Source organism: Ovis aries, unplaced genomic scaffold (assembly GCF_016772045.2).
Source record: "Ovis aries strain OAR_USU_Benz2616 breed Rambouillet unplaced genomic scaffold, ARS-UI_Ramb_v3.0 scaffold_87, whole genome shotgun sequence".
NCBI lineage: Eukaryota > Metazoa > Chordata > Mammalia > Artiodactyla > Bovidae > Ovis > Ovis aries.
Window position 1 is genome coordinate 723,503 of NW_024599828.1, and position 18,478 is coordinate 741,980.

General features: G+C 40.8%; 1 protein-coding gene across 1 annotated transcript in view; it reads right to left on the reverse strand.

The window, feature by feature from the left end:
• The window catches only part of PAG3 (pregnancy-associated glycoprotein 3), a 928,325-nt gene that overhangs the window by 351,132 nt on the left and 558,715 nt on the right, over positions 1–18,478 (reverse strand).

The following is an 18,478-nucleotide window of genomic DNA, read 5'->3' on the forward strand; positions in this document are numbered from 1 at the left end:
AGAGATGGAATGCATACTGAACATGTGTGTTTCCTTTCTATTTATAAAGAAAGATCATCCGAGACATGCAAACCAACAAAATTTAACTGCTGAAGACAAATGATATATATCTGATATAATTTCCCCATAGGGTCTATGTAATGAAAAATTTCATCTGCCAAACCAAACATACAAAAAATAATTTTGAAATGTCTTCCCAATCAAAGAAGACAAAACTACTGTGTCAGCCAAAGTAATGACAATCATGTTTAATGACTCAGTCAACCCTCCAGGGCCTATTCCTGCATGAGATCTATCCATGCCTGTCCTCTGAATACAACAGGAACCTCTCCTTTTGCCAGGTGTGTTTAGATAGGGCACTGTGACTTAATCCTCATTTTTGCATGTTGTTTAAATTCAGTTCTGGTGGTTAAATCCCAACAGGGGGAAAGTGACATCACTGAAAAATGACACACATATGTGCCCTTTGAACTATGCTTTTGGAGAAGACTCTTGAGAGTCCCTTGGACTGCAAGGAGATCAAAGCGTCCATCCTAAAAAAAAAAAAAAATCAGTCCTAAATATTCACTGGAAAGACTGATGCTGAAGCTGAAGCTCCAATTATTTGCCCACCTGATAGGAACACCTGACTCATTGGAAAAAGTCCTGATGTTAGGAAAGCTTGAAGGCAGGAAGAGAAGTGGAAGACAGAATGAGATGGTTGGATGGCATCACCAAGTTTATGGACATGAGCTTGAGTAAGCTCCGAGAGTTGGTGATGGATACGGAAGCCTGGCATTTTGCAGTCCATGACGTTGCAAAGAGACGGACACCATGGAAAGGACAGAACTGAACTGAACAAATTGAGAACAAAGAGACTGAAAAATCTAATTGCAGCAAGTTGGTGACTAGCTGCCCATAAGAACACATTACTTAAATAGCTTTAAAATTCAGAATTATGACTATATTCAGAGTGGAATATCTTTTAAGGAAAAACAAAAATACTGCCCGTCCAAAACAAAACCAAAGAAAATCAAAAGAAAAACAGGAAAGAAATCTGAAACTTTATTCAACAACTAATTGTTCCTCACAACTTCTGTTATTGTGAAAGAATCATATGCATGTTAACAGGTAAAAGAAAAATGATAATTAAAACTAATGTTCTGAAGTATGCCTTTCAGTGGCTAGAAAAAGAGGTTCACAGGTAACCGAAAGTAGTTTAATTCGAACTCTGTTGTCTTAAATCTTGAACTGAAAGCATAAGTTTGTACCAACTGATTATATTCCTTTTTACTTTATTTTTTAAGAAAATGTGTACTTCCTACTCTGACCAGTGTAAAGCCTACATGCAATGACAACTTGATGACAGTAACTATTCTGAGGTCTATCATGTATCATCTAAATGCATTTCCCATCCAACGATGCATGGATTCTTAAAGAGATGGCTGATTTCAGGACTGTGTAAAGAAACGAACAAAATAATCTTGGGAATCGTGAAGGACCAGAAAGCTAAGGCACTTCGAAGCCCAATGGGGACTGGACAGAAAACTGAAGAATCCAAATGAAAAGGCCAAACATTTACCAGTTTGTTGGGCAGAGTGATGTTTCTGCTTCTCAACACATTGTTTATGTTTCTCATAACTTTCCTGCCAAGAAGCAAACGTCCTCTGATTTCATGGCTGCAGGCACCATCCACAGTGGTTTTAGAAGGTAATATGAAGAAATCTGTCACTGCTTCCACCTTTTCTTCTTCTGTTTACCATGAAGGATGAGGCTGGATCCCATGATCTTAATTTTTTTTTTTAATATTAAATTTTAAGCTGGCCAAATGTGTCCAAATGTTAATAGGCAACATCTTCTTACTCTGTGATAGATTGCAAGGGCACCACCTCACCATTCTGAGTGCTGATAAAGGAAAATAATCACCAATATTTATGCTGTTTTTGTTTCTATTAAGCATAGGTTATGTAACTACAAACATTTATGGAAAACAAGCTAGACTGTCGATTCTGGGGATGAGGAGAGAGTGATGGGGAGTGGCTATAATACAGATGAAGCCTCACTCACTGGCCTGCAGCTCACCTCCTTCTGTGGACCAAGGACTGGTACGGTGTCCTGACCCACTGTGCTGGTATTACGGACTCTTGCTCTAAACCCAATAGCGGGACACTCTGTAAGACAATCCACCCTGCTACCACCCAGTTTCTGAACAAATGAATGTCATTAAAATTGGTAGAGGAACAGTTATTTCATCTTAAAAGAGAACAACCAAGTGCAACATATGACTGCATTCTTTCAATAAATTGTGAAAACCTCTTTTTGAGCATCAGGAAAATTTGTACATGGACTGGATATTATATGTTAATTTTATTGGGAACAAAGTGCATTTTTTAACATCCCATTATTTAACCCCAAATACTCATTATGTACATTTTTTGAATTGTTCATCTAGTCCCTAAAATACTTCAAGAAAAATGAATAAGAAGTAAAAGAAACAATGAAATGAGTGTCTGTCTTGATTTAAAAACAGATCTTTGTAGCTGCTATGGGTTGAATTGTGTCCACCCAAGACTCCCAATGTGATGGTATTAGGAAGCAGGATGTTTGGAGGTACCAAGGTTGACATGGGTTTTGATGGTGGTCCCTCATGATGGGATTAGCCTCTCCCTATTTTTCTCTCTTTTTCTCCTTCTTCCTCCTTCCCTTCAACCACCGCATGTGAGAAGATAGCAAGAAGAGAAAGACTGATGCAAGTCAAGAATGTCTTCACTGGGAACTCAATTGGCCTTGATGTTGCAAGGTCTCCAGTCAATGACAACTGGTGGAACTAAGAGGTTAGTTTTGTCCTTATTGATGCCAAAATGATAAAATATAGCCTTTATGACACTCTTTCTATATTATATTTGTTTTGTTTGAAATAATTTTGTACTAAGTTTATAGAAAGTCCATTTTGAAATTTCTATCTTAGAGATAACCTAAGGAGTACAAGACAGCAGATTCAGGAAGGTCCCCAGTGAATGAGTGATTGGAGGACCACATTCTCCTTACTCCAGCTCATCTCTTGTGATCGAAAACCATCCCCCACACCTTACAAACTTACCATCCCCCCCCCGCCCCCCCTCCCCGCCATCTGCATCTTCATTACCCTGCTAAGCTGAGTCAACTAGCTGGAGATGTTAGTGATTCAGGACAGGGTCTAGAAGCAGAAAGAATGTGGGCATTTTTAGAAAGAGTGAACTGGGCAGACCCGTCTTTGGTTTTCCCTTCTGTAGTGCCATCTGCATGTGAGAGATTGGGCCTGAGTAGAGTGGAAGCCACAAGTGGGACTTCACGGATATTTGCAAGAGAAAGGAGGAGGAATTCAGAACCCAGGAACCAGGAGGGGGGCAGCTTGCACAGGAAGCAGGAGGGAAGAAAGAAGCACTGGGAAAAGAATGGTGTCTAACTGAGGGCCAGACCTACCTGAGTCTTCTGATTAAACTTGGAGGTCACGTGCTTCCTGCTGGAATTCTTGCTCCAGATGTGGAGGGGAGAGAGCTGAGTCACAGGGAGAGGGACACCTCCCCCAGAGCCCTTTGATTCCGCTCTAAGTGTGGATATCATCCCAAGCCAGAGAGCAAATGTCAGGTCATCCAAAAGGTGACCTACTTTAAATAGTATCTAAAATACTACAAAACTTGTTGAAGAGTCCTGGCATATCTAGTTCCCCGAGTCTTTTGGCAGAGATGATTCATCAGCCTAATTTGGGTTTCTGTTGAGGAATCTACAAACGTCCCCATGGGTGACTTCTGACTTTTAAGTACCTGATCTCATCCCACAGAACCTAAATGATGGTAAGTTCCTCTGAGCAAGGCCTCTAAGGTCGTCGGTGTCATAGCAGTTGTGTGCCAAGTGATCTACCACTACCAGTTCTGATCCCAGGACCCATGAACATCACCAGACAGTAACAGGCTGCTACCCAAAGAGGCAGCCTCAGCATCCTCAGCAATAAACACCTCTGAGTCTCTTGTCCACTGATTGGCACTGAGCTTCAGCCTGGAACATGTGTTCTGGAGCAAGTCCAGTCTTCCTCATCCAAGAGATGGGAAATTGAACCCTGGGTTGTATGACTCACTCTAAAGCTGCAGGTACGTTAGTGAAGACTTGGGACCCAGGAACTCTGGTTCTCAGACTAGGAGACTTCCAGGAAGGGAAAGATGAGAGAAAACTCCATAGCACCCACTGCTGGGCAGCTCTCAGATATATGCAGGCACGAGAATGGAAATTCCTTTCTCGTTGCCCCTCAAGTCTGGTTCTGAATTTATCAGCAGACCTACTTTCTTGTAGCAGCAGGAAAGCAACACTGCATGCTGTTTCTTCTGGGTTCCATGCACAGCAGAGAGCCCCAGCTGTAGTGACCCAAGAAGGTCGTCGTGCAGGTGGTGACTGATTCACTCCAAACTTAGAATCCCCGGAGCTACCCCTCCTCATTTAGACAACACACACATTTGGGTGACTGGATAACATGAACCTGCATTCACAGTGAGAAGCATTCTTTTCTCAGCCTTCTGACAACTTAGATAAGTGTCTTATGTTTCCTCAGGGAACCCCTGGCTGAGGGAGGCTGAGGTCTGAGACTAGCTTGGATGCAGGGGAACATGTTCTCTCTTTGATGCCCCAAATAGACCCTGGAGATTCAAAGGCCTTGAGAGAATTACCATTACCCTTATGTTTCTTAGGAACTTTACTTTATGAATCTGGTTGGAGAACAAGGACAGAAACTCAGGACAAGGCTGGGCATCTCTGGGTCCCAGCTTACTGTGAGTTGAGTTCCAGCCACCAGGCTTCATAGTCAGGTGCTGATGTTACTCACAAGCCACCTTTGAAGAAGCAAAAGAGGAAATAATTTTTGGTCAGAGAGCAGTGTGGTTAAAGGGGCATGAGAATCACACAGGGCAAGATGAAACAAGAGGCATTATTTGTTTCTTTGCTCTATCAGTTACTTTGCATTTCTAGTTCTGAGAACAAGTACATGGAGATAGTCAGAGGCATTGGTGGTGCCCATGGCATCTGATGCTTCTGGTGATAATCAGTTTGTGAACACATCCCTGAGTCCAGAGCACATTCAGACTCGTGATAACCCAGGTTCTCCCTTCTTGGGAAGGCTGACATGGCTCATTGCTGCTAACTCACAACTGAAGCATGGGATGAGGTCATGGTGGTTGACCTGTAGACTTAGTCCAAGGATGGAAGGAAGATTGGCAGTGGAACAGTAGCCATTCATTAAACTTGGTTACACTGGTCCTTCAGTTCAGTTCAGTTCAGTCGCTCAGTCGTGTCCGACTCTTTGCGACCCCATGAATCGCAGCACGCCAGGCCTCCCTGTCCAACACCATCTCCCGGAGTTCACTCAGACTCACGTCCATCGAGTCCGTGATGCCATCCAGCCATCTCATCCTCCGTAGTCCCCTTCTCCTCCTGCCCCAATCCCTCCCAGCATCAGAGTCTTTTCCAATGAGTCAACTCTTCGCATGAGTTGTCCTAAGTACTGGAGCTTCAGCTTTAGCATTATTCCTTCCAAAGAAATCCCAGGATTGATCTTCAGAATACACTGGTTGGATCTCCTTGCAGTCTAAGGGACTCTCAAGAGTCTTCTCCAACACCACAGTTCAAATACATCATTTCTTCGGTGCTCAGCCTTCTTCACAGTCCAACTCTCACATCCATACATGACCACGGGAAAAACCATAGTCATGACTAGACAGACCTTAGTCGGCAAAGTAATGTCTCTGCTTTTGAATATACTATCTAGGTTGGTCATAACTTTTCTTCCAAGGAGTAAGTGTCTTTTAATTTCATGGCTGCAGTCACCATCTGCAGTGAATTTGAGCCCCCCAAAATAAAGTCTGACACTGTTTCTACTGTTTCCCCATCTATTTCCCATGAAGTGATGGGACCAGATGCCATGATCTTCGTTTTCTGAATGTTGAGCTTTAAGCCAACTTTTTCAGTCTCCTCTTTCACTTTCATAAAGAGGCTTTTTAGCTCCTCTTCACGTTCTTCCCTGAGGGTGGTGTCATTTGCATATCTGAGGTGATTGATATTTCTCCCGGCAAACTTGATTCCAGCTTGTGTTTCTTCCAGTCCAGCATTTTTCATGATGTCTTCTGCATATGAGTTAAATAAGCAGGGTGACAATATACAGCCTTGATGTACTCCTTTTCCTATTAGGAGCCAGTCTGTTGTTCCATGTCCAGTTCTAACTGTTGCTTTCTGGCCTGCATACAGATTTCTCAAGTGGCAGGTTAGGTGGTCTGGTATTCCCATCTCTTTCAGAATTTTCCACAGTTTTTGGTGATCCACATAGTCAAATGCTTTGGCATAGTCAATAAAGCAGAAATCAATGTTTTTCTGGAACTCTCTTGATTTTTCCATGATCCAGCGGATGTTGGCAATTTGATCTCTGGTTCCTCTGCCTTTTATAAAACCAGCTTGAACATCAGGGAGTTCACGGTTCACGTATTGCTGAAATTGGTCCTTAGCAGGGGCTATTTTCCACATTTAGAATGTTTTTCTCCCAGATTTTTGCATGCCCATGTCCTTCTCAACATTTAGCATCATCTCAAATGAGTCTTTCTCAGGCTTGCTTTCCCTGGCCACTCCACTCTCACAAGCACTGACCCTGAACCAAAAAGTGCCTAGTCACTTCCCTCCATCTAAACAATAATTATAGTTACCAATGTGGAAAGGTGGGAGAGGGATAAATGGAGAGTTTGAGATTAATATATGTATACTACTTTATTTAATAGATAATCAACACAGACCTACTCTACAGCATGGGAATTCTACTCAGTAGTCTGTAATATCCTGTATGGGAAAAGAATCTAGGAAAGAATGGATACATGTCTGTATAAGGTGATTAATTTCTCATAGAACAAATATTGTTATCATGCTATAAATCAAATATACTACTATATAGATTAAAAGCTGATTAATTTCTAATACAGCTAATATTAATACAATGCTGTAAATCACCTACACTATTATATAGATTAAAAGCTGATTTTTTTTTTTAATGCTTACATGTAGAGACCCATGGATTTATTTAGACTTTCAGGATTTCAGATATGATGCTGGACATGGCGGAACGGGTGCAGAAATCAGGACATTTTCTGAAGTTGCATTTTCCTGAGCTTTGGAGTCTTTTGTTTCTAGGGTCACCTTTTATTTGTCTTTGGAGGATCTAATACAAGGGCTTGGAGACACTAGCTGGGTATTAGTTGAAGGATGAGAGAGTGGTGCTAGTGGGAGAGTGAAATCCCAGCTCACTAGGATTGGGGCACATTTGAGGCACAACTTACATCCCAAGTTCCCTGTGAAAACAGGCTCTTGCTTCCCTCTCCATGACTTTCATGATATCAGACCCAGACTGGTTTCATCCTTTTTCATGCCCTGCTTTCCCTGAGACCTCACTGGATTCTCTGCCAGATTTTTTTTTTTTTTTTTAAGTTTTGGCTGCAAGATGTCTTCTTTGCTGCTCAGGTCTTCTCTATTTGCAGCGAGCAGGGGCTACTCTGTAATTGCAGTGCACTGGCTTTTCAATTCTGTGCTTCTCCTGATGTAGATCAGTCTCTAGGGCACTCAGGCTCAATAGTTTTGGCCTACTGGATTAGTCACCCTGGGCCATTTGCCATCTTCCCAAACAAGGTCTCAAACGCATATCTTAAGCACTGGCTCAGAAGGGAAAACCCTCTGGAAGGAATTTGAAATAAATCACCTTTACATGAAACTTGGCACCATGGCCTATTTATGAGGAGAATGAGAGAGGACTGTCCCTGCTTCAAGCCACATCCTGAGTTCAGGACTGATTGAAGTTCCCCTCCCAATGGATCCTAAAGGATCTTGAAGCTGTCCTGCCATATGGTTAGTTCTTTCTTCAGTTTCTGAATCCCACACTAGAGCACAGCTTCCAGAGGGCAGGGCTGTCACTTGACTCACTTCTAAGTATATATCAGTAGGTACTGTCTCATTCAGACCCTAATGTCAAGACAAGGCTAACACAAAGTTCAGTTATTCTGTTATGAGTGTTCGGTGACAGGTTCAATGACTGTAATCAAATCCTAAATAACATTATCTTAAATACAATACCATTTCAACTCTCTTTCATATAATGTTAGTGTAGGTCTCTCCACAGAGATGAGGGTACTTCTTTCTTGTCATATCTTCAACCTGTGCTACTTACTTCTGGTCTAACGTGGCTGCTCCAGGTGCTGTCATTACATCTGCATTCCAGCTAGTGGGACAGAAAATAATACTTCAGTATGGAAGTGACATATCACCTCTACTCAAATTCCACTGGCCAAAGTATCTTCCATGTTCATGGAAAAAATGGGGGTTGTGGGCATACAGAAGGGCAGGGGAATGTGATCCTACTTCAGAACAGTCATGAGGAGAAACCAGGGCCACCACCCTTCATTCATATCCCTGTATTCATTCTTGTTTGGTTCTCCCCACAGAGCTCTTGGTCTGTTTTGGCCTGCAGATATGGATATAGATGAGCTTATAAGAGAAGACATGATCCAAGCTGTACCAATATGGAGAAAACAAGAAAGGAAAGAAGATAAGAAAGTATAAAAATTCAAAATCTAAAAGAAAGCATGCTTATAATCATAATTTTGCATTTATACAATTTAGGTATAATGGTTGATAAATCGATTTATAAAATAAAAAGTTAGAGAAATGTAAAACATTAATTTATTCACTAAACCGAACAAAATAATAAGGCTATATCATATTAAACACATAGCAGTATCAGGATTATGTTTGGATGCACATTGCAAAAAACTAAAAGAACTATAACTTTAGCAAGATAAACCTGATTTTTCTCTCCCACTGAAACAAAGCTGGAGGTGAGCCAGCCACAGCTTGGGTGGTATCCATCTCCTTGGTTACATGATTGTCCAATACAACTGCAGGAGATCCAGCCATCACAACTAAAATCCAAACAACAGTTAGGAAAAAAGTAGGGAAAGGAAGAGTCCCATCTCTCAGCTAAATCCGGTCTTTGAAAGACGTCTTTAAAGAAATCCCTCTTAAAGATCTGCTTGTATCTCATTCAGCAGTCATGACTAAGAGCCTGGCTGGGTAGGAAATGCAGTCCTGTAGTTACTGGGCTCATGGTTATATAACAAACTATTTTCAGTTTTGAAAGAGAAGCAGAGAATAGATCATTTTGTAGATAGCCTGCATCGCCTGCCTAAAAGAACAAACTTTTTCTGAATGGATAAGGCTGAATGGCTGGGCACAGTGTGGAAGCCAGGAGAAAGGAACAGCAATGAGAAACAGCTAGATAGATCTGAACTGTGCTCCAGGAAAAAAGAGGCAGACTGGTCAGTAGAGATCTTCTAAGGACTAAAGTGAGGATTATACACACCACATGACCCAATTTGGTTTGTAAACTGCTTTTCCAACTCAGGTCCAAAATCTCTCTCAATTTCAGCTTCTAAATATCCTTGTCTTTGTTACCTCACATTCTGACCTACCTGTCTCACCTTCCTTATTTCTGTTCACTTCTCCATCTATTCCACCAGCATTGCAACCTCCAGAACTGAGGAGTTGGCAATACTTTCTTGCAGTGAGTAGAAAAACAATGACTATTTCTACTTTAATATTTGTCCTTATCAAGGTCTTTTGAAGGACTGAGATGGCTAGAATTACGGAGATCTCACGTTTGAGGCCAGGTAAAATCATTTATTGTTACATTGGTTGTTGGTTGTGATGCAGTATCACATTTGCTGAACGTCTGAGAAAGTATTTTATCTTGTTTTTGATATGTATTTTCTTGGCGGTAGAATTCTGAGTCAATTATATTTCTCTCAGCATTTTAAGATGTGGTGCCAGTGTCCTCTGGCTAATATTGTTCCACATGCCTAATCAGCTGTCTTTCCAATTTTTGTTCTATTGTGTCTGAGTTTCCTTCAGGTTACATTTCTTTTGTTAATTGTTTTAAACAATGAATTATCATGCACCTTTGCATAGTCGTCCTGTTTCTTGTCCTTGAATTAATTGAACTTCTATGTTAATGGGTTTAAAGCTTTCATCATATCTGGAAAATTTTCAGCCAGGAATTATGAAGTTCTTTTCTCTATTCTCCTTCTTTCACTTCCTGTGGGATTCCATTTACATATATTTCAGTATTCTTAAAGTTGTTTCAAATCTTTGTGATGCACAACTAATTGTCTCCCACAGGCTTTTCATTCCTATTTTCCATGTCTCTATTTAACATACTCAATATTCTTCAGCTTCATGACTTTAGATTATTATTCTAGGAAGCATTCTAATGTTCTTCCCTCCTAATAATGTAATGTATATTTTAACAGTGTTTTTAGTAATTGATTTTCCCCTCATTTGGATATTTTCTTGCTTCTTTACACATTGGAAATTTTTTTTTCTTTTTAAATTTATTTATTTATCTTAATTAGAGGATAATTAATTTACAATATGTTGATTGATAGGACAAATATTTTCACAATTGATATGGAAATTTTAAGTTATATATTGGATATGGCAATTTTTACCCTTTGGATGCTGGATATGCTTAATTTTAAAAAAAATTATTTATGGCACTGTTTGCAGACACTGTTAATTTCTTGGAAACAATTGTATTTATTGAGGGCTGGCTATTCAGGTTTTTTAGCTAATATAAGACCAGCCTTTAGATCAGGTTTACCACTCCCCAGTAGTAAGGCAATATTGTCTTCAGGGCTATACTGATGTCATGGGAATTATGAGTAATTTCCATGCTGGTGGGTGAGGACACCATTAGACTTGGTGCAATTTGAGACTCAAGGATTGTTTTCTTTAATCCTGACCAGTACTATTAATTCTCTGCTGTAAACTGGAAGGGTATCACATGTAGACTTGCACAGTTATCTGTGTGTAGCTCTCTCTGGTGAACTCTAATTATCTAGAGTCTCAAAACCTTCCTCTTGGGAGACCGTTTGTCTCTGCCTAGATAGCCCTTCCATTTTTGTGTTGGAAACTATTTCTAGAGTTGGGGCAATTATAGAACTCACCTTACTTGCTCCCTGCCTCAGGAATCCATTCTCTGCTGCCTGACATTGGATGTAAAAAACTGCTCTTTCATTTATCTCTTCTATTTTCAAGTTGTTTGAGACAGGAGAATAAATATGTCCTTTGCTCCTCTACGTCTAGCAAAATGGAGGTGCCCCTGCAATTAGAACTCACTGAATGCCTTGTGAATGCTAGGCAGTGACTTCTGTGCATGGGTGCAGACTAACTATGGATATGGGACTTCGGGTAGCCCCGTCTTGCTGGAGAAACCTGACAGTTACAAATAGCATTTGCTAAGGGGTATGTTCAGTTCAGTTCAGTCTCTCAGTCATGTTTAACTCTTTGCAACCCTATGAGCTGCAGCACACCAGGCTTCTCTGCCCATCACCAAATCCTGGATCTTGCTCAAACTCATGTCATCGAGTTGGTGATGCCATCCAACCATCTCATCCTCTGTCATCCTCTTCTCCTCCTGCCATCAATCTTTCCCAGCAATAGGGTCTTTTCTAATGAGTACGTTCTTCACATCAGTTGGCCAAAGTATTGGAGTTTCAGCTTCAGCATCTGTCCTTCCAATGAATATTCAGGATTGATTTCCTTTAGTATGGACTTGTTGGATCTCCTGGTAGACCAAGGGACTCTGAAGATTCTTGTCCAACACCACAGTTCAAAACCTTCAATTCGTCATTACCATTCTTTATGCTCCAACTGTCACATCGATACATGACAACTGGAAAAATAGCTTTGATTATACTGAACTTTTTCAGCAAAGTAATGTCTTTGCTTTTAAAAATGCGCTAGGCTTGTCATAACTTTTCTTCAAACAAGCAAGCATCTTTTAATTTCATGGCTGCAATCATCATCTGCAGTGATTTTGGAACCCCTAAAAATAAAGTCTCTTACTGTTTCCATTGTTTCCCCATCTATTTGCCATGAAGTGATGAGATGAAATGCAATGATCTTCATTTTTTGAATGTGGAATTTAAGCCAGATGTTTCACTCTCCCCTTTCACTTTCATCAAGAGGCTCATTCATTTCTCTTCACATTCTGCCATGAGAGTAGTCTCTTCTGCATATCTGAGGTTATTGATATTTCTCCCAGCAACCATGATTCCAGCTTGTGCTTCATCCAGTTGGGCATTTTGCATGATGTACGGAGCTTATAATTTAAATAAGCAGGGTGACAATATACAGCCTTAATAACTCCTTTCTTGATTTGGAACCAGTCTGCTGTTCCATGTTCAGTTCTAACTGTTGCTTCTTGACCTGCATACAGATATCTCAGAAGGCAGGCAAGATGGTCTGGTATGCCAATCTCAGTAAGTTTTCCACAGTTTGTTGTGATCCACACTGTCAAAGGCTTTTACATGGTCCACAAAGCAGAAGTAGGTATACTTCTGGAATTCTCTTGATTTTTCTATGATCCAATGGATGATGGCAATTTGATCTCTGGTTCTTCTACCTTTTCTAAATCCAGCTTGAACATATGGGATTTCACAGTTCATGTACTGTTGGAGAGTTCCTTGGAGAAATTACTTTGGTAGCATGTGAGACGAGTACAAGTGTGTGGTAGTTGACATTCTCTGAAATTGCTTTTCTTTGGGATTGCAATGAAAACAACATTTCCAACCCTGTGGCCACTGATGAAGTTTCCAAATTTGCTAGCATATTAAGTAAGCACTTTAACAGCATCATCTTTTACGATTTGAAATAGCTCAACTGCAAACCACTAGCTTTACTCGTAGTGATGCTTTTTAAGGCCCTCTTGACTTCAAATTTCAGGATGTCTAGCTCTAGGTGAGTGATCACACCATCATGGTTATCTGGGTCATTAATATCCTTTTTGTATAGTTCTTCTATATATTCTTTCAACATCTTCTTAATATATTCTGCTTCTCTTAGGTCCATGATATTTCTGTATTTTACTTGGCCCATCTTTGCATGAAGCGATCCTTCCCTACCTCTAATTTTCATGAGCAGATCTCTGGTCTTTCCCATTCTATTTTATTCCTCTATATCTATGCACTGATCACTTAGGAAGGCTTTTTAAAAATCTCTTCTTGCTATCTTTGGAACTTGGCTTTCAGATTTGTATGTGTTTCTTTTCCTTTTTGCCTTTTGCTTCTCTTCTTTTCTAAGTTATTTCTAAAGCATCATCAGACAACCATTTTGCCTTTTTGCATTTCATTTTATTGGGGATGTTCTTGATTAAGTACGTACAGATCAAAAAACTAAGATTACTGCATCCAGCTCCATTATTTCACGGAAAATACATGGAAAACAATGAAAGCATGACAGAGTTTATTTCCCTGGGCTCCAAAATAACTACAGATAGTGACTGCAGCTGTGGGGGAAAAAAAAAAAAAAAAACAAAAAAAACAAACAAACTTGGCCCTTGGAAGAAAAGCTATGAAAAACCTTGAAAGAATAGTAAAAAGCATAGACATAGCTTTACAAGCAAAGATCTGTAGAGTCAAAGCTATGATTTTCCAGAAGTCATGAGTGGATGAGAGAGTTGAACAGTAAAGAAAGCTGAGCACCAAAGAATTGATGCTTTTGCACTGTGTGCTGGATAAGACTCTTGAGAGTCCCTAGGACTACAAGGAGATCCAACCAGTCCATCTTAAAGGAAATCAGTCCTGAATATTCATTGGAAGGACCGATGCTGAAGCTGAATCTTTATTATTTTGGCCAATTGATAGGTAGAACTGACTCATTTAAAACGACCCCGATGGTGGGACAGATTAAAAGCAGGAGGCAAAGGAGAAGACAGAAGACAAAATTATTGGGTGGCATCATCAACTTGATGAACATGAGTTCAAGGTCTGGGAGTTGGTGATGGACAGGGAAGCCTGGCATGCTGCACCCCATGATATAGCAGTGGACATGACTGAAAGATTGAACTGAACTTATGTACAGAGGACAAACAGAGAGCAGGCAGAAGTCTTTAAGGAAGGAGGAAGGAACAAGTCCTGGATAGCTGACAATTTTGGATCAGCAGGCCATTTCAAGCTGGAGAAGCTGTAGGGAAGCAATTCTATGCCAGGTGGAGAGAATGGTAAGAGAAAGGCAGGGTGGCAGTACTGGGATTTCCCAGAGGACCAGATCCCACTTCTATTAAACTTTATCAATGTTCAATATTGTTAGGTGATTGGAAGCATGAGTTTTGTTTTGGAAGTGGTAGAGCAATATTCAATGGAAGGGCTGATGATGAAGATGAAGCTCCAACACATAGGCCAATGATGTCAAGACCCAGCTCTTTGGAAGAGACCCTGATGTTGGGAAAGATTGTGGGCAAAAGGAGAGAGATGAGAGTCTGAGATGGCATCACCTACTCAAAGGACTTGAGTTTGAGGAAACTACACGAAATAGTGAAAGACAGGGAGGCCTGTTTTGTTGCTGAACATGTAATCACAAAGAGTCAGACATGGCTTAGCAACTGAACGATACCAATCAGGACACAGGGTCCAGGGAAGGCTCTGGTCCTGGTTGGAGTGGAGAAAGATTTAGTTGGAAGGGGAGGCTTCCCATCCTCTGGTGCAGGTCCTTGAATCCAAGGCAAGGAGCACAATAATTTGAATGTGTTACCAAAAACTGTTCTCTAAAAAAACAAACAAACTGTTTTCTGCAGGAGAGAGAGCTTTGACTGAGTTTGTTCTCTAGATTTTACTGAGGGATGTTGAAGGGATCTGGAGTGGGCTGAGTCTGCAAAAACCAGGTGACCAGGTGCTGGAGGGTGAGGCTTGTTGTAGACATCTGGCACTAGGTGTAAAACGAATCCAGAAAAAGTGTCCCTTCTGGAGTGTACATGTCAATGTATCACATTGTTTCAGAAGATCACTTCAAATTTGTTTTGGGGCAAGCAAGAAATGGATGGGTGGTTTGCTTTTGTCAATTTCTGTGGGTAGTTAGATGACTAAATGTCTGGTTACTTCATTGCATGGTTGGAATCATACTTGGGAAAGAAAACTAGATCAAGTCCACACATATTTGGTCGTTAAACAACAAGCATAGGAAGGTTTCTAAGGCAACTGTAGGTAATTTAAACATGAGGGGCCAAATGGGGACAGTTACATTTAACACACTGAGACGGGACGGTTCAGGTTGCCATAGCTGTTGCTATGACGAGTAGCCATAACAGCAACTTCTTGCTACACTGGAGATGTGGGAAATAGAAAAGAGACCAACAGCCTTACAACTCTCCTTGCAGTGTGATTTCAGGCTAGAAGTAGTTGACAAGAAAAGGCTGACTGGTTAGCCTGGGAAGGGAGCAATCTGAGCCAGTAATGATTCGCTCTTGTTGGGGCCCAGAAAACAGAAGCATCGGCTCAGTCAGAGTTCTGGGTCAGGTTCAGAGATAGATGTCATTCGGATTGAATCAGAATTTAGCCTTGGGGATGGCAGCCATAACCTCTTAACAGAAGATTTCCATTTCCCCAGGTGGCAAAACAATTCATACTTTTTCCAGACTCAGGAACCCAGGAAACCCTCTCAGGGCCACCTCTTCTTAGCAGGCACACATGCATCTGGAGGTGGAATTATCATCATTGTGCCCATTGACCAGGTGAGAAAACTGAAGTTAAGGGACTTGGTAAAGGTCATACAGCTAAGCACATGAAAGCCAAGCACAAACCCAGGGTAACAGTCCTCAAATTGTGTGGTTTTGCTCCACAGCAACTGGGAGTGGTCGGTGGTGATCTAGCATCAATGTTTAGGCAGAAGCAAGCAGTATTCAGGCTTTAATTGAAGTAAGTAAGGAAAACCAGTAGAACATTCAACTATGACCTAAATCAAATACCTTATGATTTTATAGTAGAGATGAAAAATAGATTCAAGGGATTAGGTCTGGAAGCCTGAAGATCTATGGATGTAGGTTTGTAACATTTTACAGGAGGTGGTCACCAAAACCATCCCCAAGAAAAACAAATGTGAGAAGGTAAAGGGATTGCCTGAGGAGGCCTTAAAACCAGCAGAGAAATAAGAAATGTGAAAGGCAAAGGAGAAAGGGAAAGATATACTAAATGGAATGCAGATTTCCAGAGAATAGCAAGGGGATATAAGAAAGTTTTCATAAGTGAACACTGCAAGAATTAGAGGAAAATTGTAATTGTAAAGAGTATAGATTGCTTCAGGAAAATTGGAGCCACCAGAGGAACACTTCATGCAAGGTTGGGCACAATAAAGGGCAGAAAAGTCAAAGACCTAACAGAAGCCGATGAGATTAAGAAGAAGTGGCAAGAATGCACAGAAGAACTGTACAAAAATTGTCATAAAGACCGGGATAGGGACGGTGCCTGTGTCACTCAAGTAAAGCCAGATATGCTGGAGTATGAAGTCAAGTGGGCCTTAGTAAGCATCACTACAAGCAATGAAAGGAGAGGTGATGGAATTTCAGCTGAGCTATTTAAAAATCCTAAAGAATGAGGCTGCAAAAGTGCTGCATTCAATGTGTCAGCAAATTTAGAAAACTCAGTAATGGACACAGTGCTGGGAAAGGTCAATTTTCATTCCAATCCAAAAGAAAGGCAATTTGAATCAGTTCTGATGAGATGGATGAAACTGGAGCTGATTATACAGAGTGAAGTAAGCCAGAAAGAAAATCACCAATACAGTATACTAACACATATATATGGAATTTAGAAAGATGGCAATGACGACCCTGTATGCAAGACAGGAAAAAAGACACAGCTGTGTATAACGGACTTTTGGACTCAGAGGGAGAGGGAGAGGGTGGGATGATTTGGGAGAATGGCATTCTAACATGTATACTATCATGTAAGAATTGAATCGCCAGTCTATGTCTGACGCAGGATACAACATGCTTGGGGCTAGTGCATGGGGATGACCCAGAGAGATGTTATGGGGAGGGAGGTGGGAGGGGGGGTTCATGTTTGGGAACACATGTAAGAATTAAAGATTTTTAAATTAAAAAAATAAAAAACTTAAAAAAATAAAAAATTTTTAAAAAAGTTTGGAACAAAAAATAAATAAAATGATAAATGTAACATGCACTCATACAAAAGAATCAAAAAAAAAAAAAAAAAAAAGAAAAGAAAGGCAATTCCAAAGAATGTTCAACCTATCACACAATTGTGCTCATCTCACTTGCTAGCAAGATAATGCTCAAAATCCTTCAAGGTAAGCTTCAACAGTACGTGAACTGAGAACTTCCAGATGTACAAACTGGTTTGAGGAACCAGAGATCAAACTGCCAACATCCATTGGATCATAGAGAAAGCAAGGGAATCCTCAAAAATATTTCCGTCTGCTTCACTGGTTATGCTAAAGCCTTTCATATAAAGGACCACAACAAACTGTGGAAAATACTTAAGGAAATGGGAGTAACAGGTCAGCTTACCTGTCTCCTGGAAATTCTGTACGTATGTCAAAAAGCTGCAGTTAGAATCAGACACTGAACAACTAAAAGATTTAAAACTCGGAAAGAAGCGTGACAAGGTGTACATTCTCACTCTTGTTATTTAACATTTATATAGGATACATCATTCGATATGATGGACTGCATAAATCCCAAGCTGGAATAAAGATTGTTGGGAGAAATATCAACATCCACAGATATGAAGATGACACTGCCCTAATGGCAGAAAGCAAAGAAGAACTAAAGAACCTCTTGATGAGGAGAGGAGATGCAAAAACTGGCTTAAAACTCGACATTCAAAAAACTATTCTGAAAAATATGCTCAACATTCATGGCATCCAGTCCCACCACATTATGGCATATAGATGAGGGAACCATAGAAACAGTGGCAGATTTTATTTTCTTGAGCTCCAAAATGACAATGGACCTTGACTGCAACCCCAAATTAAAAGACACTTGCTTCTTGGAAGGAAGAAAGGCTTTGAAAAACCTGCACTGTGTGTTAAGAAGCCGAGACTCACTTTGCTACAGAGGTCTGTATTGTCAAAGCTATGATATTTCCAGTAATCATATACAGAGGAGTGATCTGGGCCATACGAAAGGGTGAATGCCAAAGAATTGAACTCTTGAACTGCAGCGCTTGAGAAGATTCTTGAGAGTATCTTATAAAGCAAGGAGATCAAACCAGTCAATCTGAAAGGAAACAAACCTCTGATCCCTGCTGTCTTAGCTGAGGAATGTACAGAGGGGTACAGGAGGAAAGAACGCATGCTTCCACTGCAAAGGTGCCTAACCATGGCAGCTCCAAGCAAATACTTTGTAGCTCCAACCCTGGAGGAAGCTCAGAAAGACTGAAGGCTCTGTGTACCCTGGGTCCCCCGATACATGAATTGCATTCTCCTCAGCAGCATTAGAGGCCAAGGAAGGGGCATTCCGGGCCCTGGAGGAGGGAGATGGCTCAGGGATCCACTGGGGCCACCACTTACCAAGTAGAACTGGAAAGGACAGGGCAGGCATATGTGGCAGAGAGCTGATGACTGGGGTGTGAGAACAAGAGGGAACCATCTCTGC